This window comes from Raphanus sativus, chromosome 6 (assembly GCF_000801105.2).
Source record: "Raphanus sativus cultivar WK10039 chromosome 6, ASM80110v3, whole genome shotgun sequence".
NCBI lineage: Eukaryota > Viridiplantae > Streptophyta > Magnoliopsida > Brassicales > Brassicaceae > Raphanus > Raphanus sativus.
The window spans coordinates 1,888,975-1,898,028 of record NC_079516.1 but is presented as its reverse complement, the minus strand read 5'-3'; the positions used below and the strand labels follow the sequence as shown (position 1 = coordinate 1,898,028).

Sequence of the window (9,054 nt, the reverse complement as noted above, 5' to 3'; positions counted from 1 at the left end):
GTTTTAACATCCATCTGTTCTAGTTCCAAGTCTAGGTTCACCACAATGCTGAGCATAAGTCTGATAGATACATGTTTCACTACTGGTGAAAATATTTCATTGTAGTCAATCCCTTCTTTCTGAGAATACCCTTTAGCCACTAGTCTACCTTTGTATCGCTCATCCTCAACTCCTGGAATCCCTGGCTTAAGCTTAAACAGCCATCTGCATCCAACGAGTTTTGCCTTAGCCGGCCTGTCTATTAAATCCCAGGTTCTGTTCTTCTTATGAGAATCCATTTCCTCTTCTGCTGCATTTTTCCATAATTTCTTCTGAGGGCTTCTCATTGCCTCAGCATAGGATTTAGGTTCTTGAATCTCCAAATCATCAATGACATTGAGCGCGTAAGCTACAAAGTTTCCATCTTCATACCGTGATGGAGGCCTCACGTTTTGTCTTCTTTCTCTATCTCTAGCTAGAACATAGTTATCCAGAGTTTCAGTGCCATCACTCGCATTTTCTTCCTCGTGATCACCTTCAATATCATCGTGATCTTGTTCTTCCTCACTCGAGTTGTTAGAGTCAGGTGATAATGATGATCCTTCTCCACCTTGATCAGATGGGCCTTTAGATTCAACTGAAGGGGTAGGCCCTCTGATTAAATCATCACTAAATGAAACCCTCTTCTTAGGTTGTTTTTCTGTTTCGTTAGCCTTCTTTGCTCCTGAGCTTTCTTTCTCTTTAGCAACAGTGTGCTTATACAACTCATCTTCGTTAAAGACAACGTTTCGGCTAGTTCTGCATCTGCCTTCATCTTCTATCCACACAAGGTAGCCTTTAGTACCCATAGGATACCCCACGAAAACACCCTTAATGGCTCTCGGTCCTGTTTTCTCTTCAGTTATGTGAACATAGGCAGTGCATCCAAACGTTCTGAGGTGTCCCAAGTCGGGTTTAGCACCTATCCACACTTCTTCTGGCATCTTGAATTCTAGTGTAGAATTAGGTGATCTGTTGATCAGATGGATAGCAGTGGATGCAGCTTCTGCCCAGAAGCTTTGGTCTAAGCCAGATTCGGCTAACATGCATCTAACTTTATCCATGATGGTCCTGTTCATCCTTTCTGACACCCCATTCTGTTGAGGGGTGTAACTGCAGGTTCTGTGGCGCTTAATCCCAGCCTGCTTGCAGTAATTATCGAACTGACTATTACAGAATTCCAACCCATTATCTGTTCTCAAACATTTAATTTTCTTCTCCGTCTTGGTTTCAACCTCAGCTTTCCATTCTCTGAATTTAGAAAACACCTCATCCTTAGTTTTAAGAAAATAAATCCAGACCTTCTTAGAGAAATCATCAATAAATGTCACGAAATACTTGTGCCCTGCAAGACTATCCGGTGTAGATGGAGAACCCCAAAGGTCAGAGTGAACATACTCTAGAATCCCTTTAGTCACATGCTTAGCCTTAGGAAAACTTTGCTTGTGAGATTTACCAATTATGCAGTGCTCACAGAAATCCAATGTCTTAACTTCCTTGTCAATGATAAATCCCTGTTTGACAAGTTCAGACATATTGTTAAGACTCATATGACCGAGGCGAGAATGCCAAACATTAGTCATATTTTTCTCAACTTTAGATAGATTGGCCTCTCCGCGAGAGACCGTCCCCTGTAGATAATAGAGCCCCTGATGATACTTTCCTGAGATAACCGGTTTGTCATCTTTATAAAAGTTAACCATAAGATCCTTTCCTTCATATCTGCATCCTGACGTTTCTAACATACCATAGGAGATTAAGTTTCTGCTCATACCTGGCATGTATCTCACGCCTGTTAAAATCACAGTAGATCCATCTGGATTCATAATTTTAATCTTCCCTATTCCTTGTATGTTGCTGTGAGTATTATTTGCCATTAACACTTTTCCACCTTTGAATTCTTTCAGGTCAAATAAGAAATCCTTGTCGGGAGTGATATGAAATGAACATCCAGAGTCCATCACCCATTCATCCTTGGTGTATTGAGTACTCACGGTAAGTATCAATGGTTGCTTCGGTTCTTCTGCTAGATTAGCTGAGTCTTGCGATTTATTTTGCCTTTTGTCAGGGCATTCACGCTTCCAGTGACCATCCTTGCCGCATATGAAGCAACCCTTGGAGTTTCTGTTGTTCCTGGGGCGAGATTTAGATCGTCCTTGTCTACTCTTGGACCTGCCCTTGTAACCTTTTCCATTGCCTCTGCCAGTTCTGTTGTCTGATCGGCCTCTCTCAACCATCAGACCTTCTCCACCTGATCTGGTAAACTTACCACTCTCTATCAACTCTCTTTCTTTTGATTTAGCTGCACCAGTGACTTCGGCTAAACTGAGTGTTTCTCTTCCATACTTAAGAGTCTCCTTGAGTTGATCATACTTATTCGGTAGAGAACTAAGCAGTAGAATAGCTTGAACTTCCTCTGATACTTCAACTTGCAAATTGTTTAAATCTGCCACTAGTTTTAGGAAGTCATCCACATTCTCATCAATAGATTTTGACTCAACCATCTTGAATGTGTAGAACCTGAGCTGTAGATAAATCCGGTTAGGTAGTGATGTCTCTGTGTACAAATTATTCAATGTACTCCACATTGCAGCAGCAGTCTCGCAATGTTGAATTTTCCTTAAGACTTTGTTCCCAACATTCAGCACAATCAGGTCCTTGGCTTTCTCTGATTTTTCAAATTTTGCAGGATCAATTACAGGTGCAGGCTTAACGATTCCAGCAAGCCCCTTTCCAGTGTCTTTCATGGCAGACTCTGGTTCATCCTTAGCATCAGGATCTTCTTTTAAAAGCTTCTCGTCAGTAAGTATAGCTTTTAAACCGAGCACTCCAAAATGAGCCATCATTCGTACTTTCCATAATGCGAAGTCACCATCGCCTTCGAACCGATCGATCTCGATGCGTTCTTTTGACTTCACCATTGAGCAGGTACTGTATTTCCCTCTCTCTCTCCCCTTAGTAACCTATATGTAGAACCGGAAGCTCTGATACCACTTGTAGAGAGTATTAGCTTAGGTTACTTAGGTTAGAAGTTAACTTGATCTAGGTTTAGTGCAGAATAATAAATGACACACACGATTTAACGAGTTCCCGGCCCTCGGCGCGGTACGTCTCGTGGGAGAACTTCTGCTCCCAAAATCCACTAGATCAAAGAGACACTAGTCACACCAAATTAGTGTACTAGATAGTTTGATTACAATAGGATCAACACAACTTAGCTATAGGATACAATCAACCTCCTTGGATACAATAGACTTAAGCCTAAGCTATTTATCCTTGTTGATGTCTCCTCTTCCTTGCTATATGACTTGTTGCTTGATCTCAGTTGCCGTAATCTGATATTTCCTTATGACTGCTTGACCTAATCAACAAGACTAACACCATATATATATATGTGTTACGTATGTGATCAGGTGCATAAGTGGGAGTGGGCCTGCGCAAGACTTCGGCCCATAAGAGAATGCTGTATTTGTTGGCCCATTGAGCATGGGATAAACCCAAGCTTCTTCCACATTATTGAATGACAATTTAATATTTCCAAATTGTAAACAAAAACAGGAAGAAGACTTGACTTTTTTTCTTTTCTTAACGGAAAACAGGAAGAAGATTTGTGTTGCGAAATTGCGATGAAAGGTTGTGTTGCGATGTGATAGTGGACTCCGGGTAGTTAAGGCTAGGGCTTCTGTTCTGTGTCAGTTATTTTTTTTCTTTAAATTTGGAATTGTTAAAAGCCGGTTTTTAGTTTTTCTAGTTAAAAATTAAAAGACACGTTTTTATATCCCGCTAAGAATTATATCCTAAAAATCACATTCTAAGAGCATCATTAATGATATAAGTGGAAGGATATAGTTTAGGTGTAAAAAATTAATAAAATAATGTAAAAATAAAGTTTAATAATAATTAGTAGTAGAATAAGTGAGAGAACCTAGCTAAAATGCTTCTTGGGTATAAGCCAAAATATACATCTCTCATCATTTATTCAGTTTTTTTCTTTTATTATAATGTTCTAAGATGCATTGAAATATACTGATAAAGATGATCTAAGAACCTCCAATAAACATGCTTTAAAAAACTTAGACTAATTTTCAAATAAGTGATATGGTGTACTGATGGATTTTTGCTCAAAGTATTCAAATAGATCGTAAAATAAACCCATATTTACCTGTCCACAAAGTAAAATATATATGGGATACCTTCAATTCGGTCGTCTTGCAATGTAATGGTCGTCCTCGTTCTCTTCTCCAGCAGTCAGTACTTACAGTTCCCTGTTGACTTGGTAGTTAGCTGATGATTTAGGACTACTTTTCAACCGGTTTCATTTTCACACCATGTAATCTCTTTTTAATATTTTTGTATTCTTGTATTTTTATTAATGAAAGTTTTCTCTCAAAAAAATACAGGAAGAAGATTTTATTTTTGTTGAAATACAGACATAAAATGTTGGATTTAAGCTTTAATATATGTAAATCATTGTAACCGTACCATAGATCATTTACATGGTAAATTAATGGTAATTAATCATTTCCGTTTTATATAAGAAAGATACTTTGTATTTAACGAAAAGGCATATTTTCTCTTGATACATCTATAAAAATTTGTAGAAGTCTTGATTTGGATACAAATTTCTAGAAGATCCAAAACAGATTATGTAACTTAATATTTTGGTTTTCGTTAACTATAGGGTTCATTGAAAATGTATTTGTTTGTTATACAGTACAGCCTAGAGCATTTAAACAAAACCAACACTACGAACTGATACTACAGAAATTTATATTGTGTAAGACTATCATTAACCTCAGTTTTTAACTGGCGTTCTTATCTTCGACTAAGAAACAATTTTTAGTTTTTTTAGATTTTAATTAAGAAAATATAAGAACCGTCTCTTAAATAAGAGATATAAAACTCGTTTCTTAGTCGAAAAGTGTTAAAAAATAAAAAATGTCAAATCATGAATTAAAAATCCTGATTAAAAGATCTGAATAAATCATAGCCTTAAGTGCATTACGTAGACAAGTCAATTTGTTACTGGTACTGGTTTGCAAGGTGTATATAAACGCCAAGTATAAAATGTTCTCTAAACGATCACTAGCATGTCCAATGGGAGAATATTTTGGGATCTTAGTAATAAAAGAAAATAAATAATTAAGGAAAATTAAGAAAAAGAAAACAAAAGTATCTAAAACCAATGTCATTAGAAACTCATCTGAACCTTTTGTGGCTTTAATTGGTTTTAATTCAAAAAAATTAGTGAAACAGAATTTAATAAATTAGAAATATTAAAATATGAGTATTTATTAGGTAAGAGTGAGACATATTACCGATGAAGTTGTTCTAAAAAACTTCAAACCCAGACCAGAAATATAATGAATGAAAACAAAACTCCGCTTATAGTTTTGTAACTAGACCTTGACCCGCGCGCCCGCGCGGGTGTTCTCTTCGTTTTGATATTTTATAATATTATGTATTATTTGTGTAATTGAAATATTATATATATTATATTATATGATGATCAAAAAGTTTAAATGATGAATTAGATTAGTTATTTTTATCTAAATTGTTGGACAGATGTTTGTTAATCATATAGTTTGTAAATGGTTTTTTGTTAATTAATAAACCAAATACAATGATATGTTTTTTACTCATCAGCTTGTTTGGATTATTTTGTTAACATATGTAGAAATGAATAAGTTCATAATAAATTATTAACCATATTTAGTTATAGATTTTTTTATAGTTGGAAAAATTTTATGTATATTAAAAAAATTTAATTTATAGTTTTTTTAAAATATGCTCTTTTTAATAATATATATTAAATAATTTATATTGAAAGCAATTTATAAATTTTATAAATGGGCTTTGTAAATGCAGTTGATAAATCTGTAAACAAAAAAATATAAATTTAGTAGCCCAAATTCCCCTAAATTCCCCTGAAAATTAACAAAGGCCCCACAATAATTATTAACAACTTTACGCAGGAAAATAACTGTTACTCGTTGAAAAAAAAAACATAGAAATCGAAGACAAAGAAGAGTCTAGGGTTCTATGAATTGGGCGATTGTCAGGGAGAATCCGTGACTCGATTTTCTATTAGAAAGCAAGGATTTAGAAGATGTAATGAACGGATTGTTCGACACAAGAAAGGTACCAATTACTCTCTATACTATGTTTGACATCTTCTTGTTTATTATGTTTGATGTGAATAAAACGTTTTTTTTTAACAGGTTAATTGTTTGCTTGAGTGTCTATGAAATCAAGACATAGTTGAAGAAAAAGTAAAAATGGATACATCAATCAATCTTCCAAATTTGTGCTCTCTCGAAACAGTTCTACATCTTGGTGTATAAACATCTGTGTCTTTGATGGATAAACATCTGCTAATTTCTCTGTAATAAGGTATTAGATTTTCACAGTTCTATAAATTTTAAATGATCTCTGAATTTTGGGTTGTCTCTATTTTAAATTGGTTTGTTCAATCTTCAGATTATTTTCCCAGTAAAATTTGTTTTTTTTTTCAATGTGAGGATTTATATGGTAATCTCTTTGTTACAGATTCCGAGTAAAATTATGTTGCTACTGATGAGTCTGTCTCAGTTCCTGATTCTTCTTTCTACGGCTATCATCCTCTATATTATCTGAAATCTTTCAAAAGAATAAAGGAGACAAAACTCTCTCCTGCTGGAGTAGCAAGGACTACCGTGGAGGTGAGAAACAAATATGAGAGACCACTACTGTTTAATTTTTTAATATGAACTTTAATAGTGTTGTTGACACAGGTCTCATTGTAGGCTAACAACAGTTATGTGTTGGTGTTTTCCTGGAGAAATTCACTGTGAACCACATGTTGAGCATTCTTACCGGTGAGACCGCGGGATCACTCTGCTTCATTACTCTGATCGCTTAGGCCAATTTAGGTAAGCTACTCTCTTTTTCAAGAATCATTGTTTGAATCTGTCACTTATATATCTAAATGCTCAACGTTGTGATTGATTCTTTTTTTTTGTTTTGCTCAAATCTATCCTATTAAAGATGACACCTTTTTGTTAGGCCATATTCTCTTGCGATCATTATATTTGTACGTTCGATGTATTGTTGTCACTGTCTTAACTAATAGTCTGATTATATCTCCTTTGTGTTAGTTTGTTTCAAAGTAATACTTTTGGTAATGATCCGAGCTTGTCTTGTTCATATTTACTTGCTTAAAGGAGCTTACTTTAGTTTTTGGTTTAGCTTTAAGTGGTTAAAGACAAGTTTTTTTTGCAGGAAATGAGTTTAATAAAGGAGCATGTGTAATACCAGATGCGCTTATAGAGATGAGTCTAGAAGATTTGGAAAGTTGCAATGAATCAGATATTTACAATCCGGAGACTCTGCCCTTGATGAAAAGATGACAGTCTGGTTGCTCAGCAACTCTCGGAGAATCAATCAGGTAATAATAAAACTCTATTCTGTATCTATGCTTTTAATTGAAAGGGTAATTGATAATAGTAAAAATATCCATAGAAGGTGATACTTTTTTATTAACTTGAACATAATTTATGGTTTGCAGGTCATAGTCATCAGTTTTTGGAATCTCGAACTGGGCAATGAAGCCGACAACAGATCAGTTCAAACACCACAAGGTTAGTAAATTGCTGATCGAGCCGATATTCATTGTATGCTGTTTGGATGATTGTGTTATGACCAACTAAATCATAATTAAAAACGTATAAAATAACAAAAAAACAATAGAAACTATTTGTTTATTTTTCTCAAAAAACTGAAAATTTCACATCAGAAAGTGTGCTTATTTTTGATTGTGACTCGGGAAACAGAAAAAACGCATAGCTCTGAAACCTGCATTTGAAAAAAATTAATCAAAATGACTTGTCTATGTATTTTTAAATCACAAAATAAATAGATGACAATTGAGGTTGAAAATTTACCTAGTCGCTGATACTATTCCAGGTTAGCAAAAACTTCTTTGAAGATAACATTTTTTGTGTTGGTTTAGATCGCCAAATGAATGTTGTGATTGATCGTAGAATGAAGGATATATATATAGATATATAGGTGATAGGTAAATCTAAACTAATAACTATAAAACTTGATGAGCAAGTCGTTGGAGATAAGGATATATTTAATATTCGAATATTTTTTATAGATTTGTGTGGTTACAATTTTGTTCACGTTTTCAGGGAGGTTTAAATATTTGATATCGAAAATTTATTTGTAATCAATCCTATCTATATTATCGTGATTAGCAAGTAGTCTGATATCTATTATAAATCTGAGACCTTAAATATATGAAATTATTATGTTAAGTATTTAAGAGATTAAAGATTTAAAGAGTAGTTAGTTGATTTGTTAACAAATTTGAAGTGATTAGTATCCGATATATTGGTTAATATCCATTTTTTTCTGAATTGACCGGTGCAAGGAAGATCTTCATAAATATTGATCTTATGTTTGAAAGGTTAGAATTATTCTCGAGCAATATTGCAATTATTAAATAAATAAGAAAACCGAATGGTTTTTTTACTCCAAACTGAATTTGACAAACCAACTGGTTTTGCATCGAAGTATATTATGTAAGAAACCAAATATTGATATATATATATATATAGTTATTTAGATTTGTGGTAAATCTCTAACCATCGTTTTAATATATTTTCGGTAGAAAACAGCTGTTATAATAGTTTAGATTTGTCCTCATGTGAAATATGATTATAAGTCCAATTTTATGGTTAGAGATGGGTAGAATTAGACGTGAACTGGTTAAAAATGGTTAGATAAAATACAATTAGGTTCAGTTAAAAGTAAGTTAAATTAAAAATGTTTAGCCCATTAAAAATTAGAACAAAAAAACGTGATGGGCTTAAGAATACTCAAAAGATCAATAATTTAAAGCAGTGGCAGACAGTTGTAAATAATGAAATGAAGTGGGGGTTAATTCCCATTTGTACTTCACTTTTAATGGGATAGATTGTAATTAATTAACTTTTCAAATAACAGGTATTCAGATGGGATTTGAGTTACTATAGTTTTGACTGAAAATAA

General features: G+C 33.9%; 1 long non-coding RNA gene across 1 annotated transcript; it reads left to right on the top strand.

Moving 5' to 3' along the window:
- Window positions 1–5,420: 5,420 nt before the first annotated feature.
- On the top strand, window positions 5,421–8,976 carry LOC108810785 (uncharacterized). The gene is made up of 6 exons (XR_001943181.2): window positions 5,421–6,159; window positions 6,240–6,411; window positions 6,568–6,719; window positions 6,792–6,929; window positions 7,279–7,444; window positions 7,565–8,976. It is a non-coding gene; the product is annotated as an uncharacterized LOC108810785 (long non-coding RNA).
- Window positions 8,977–9,054: the final 78 nt, after the last annotated feature.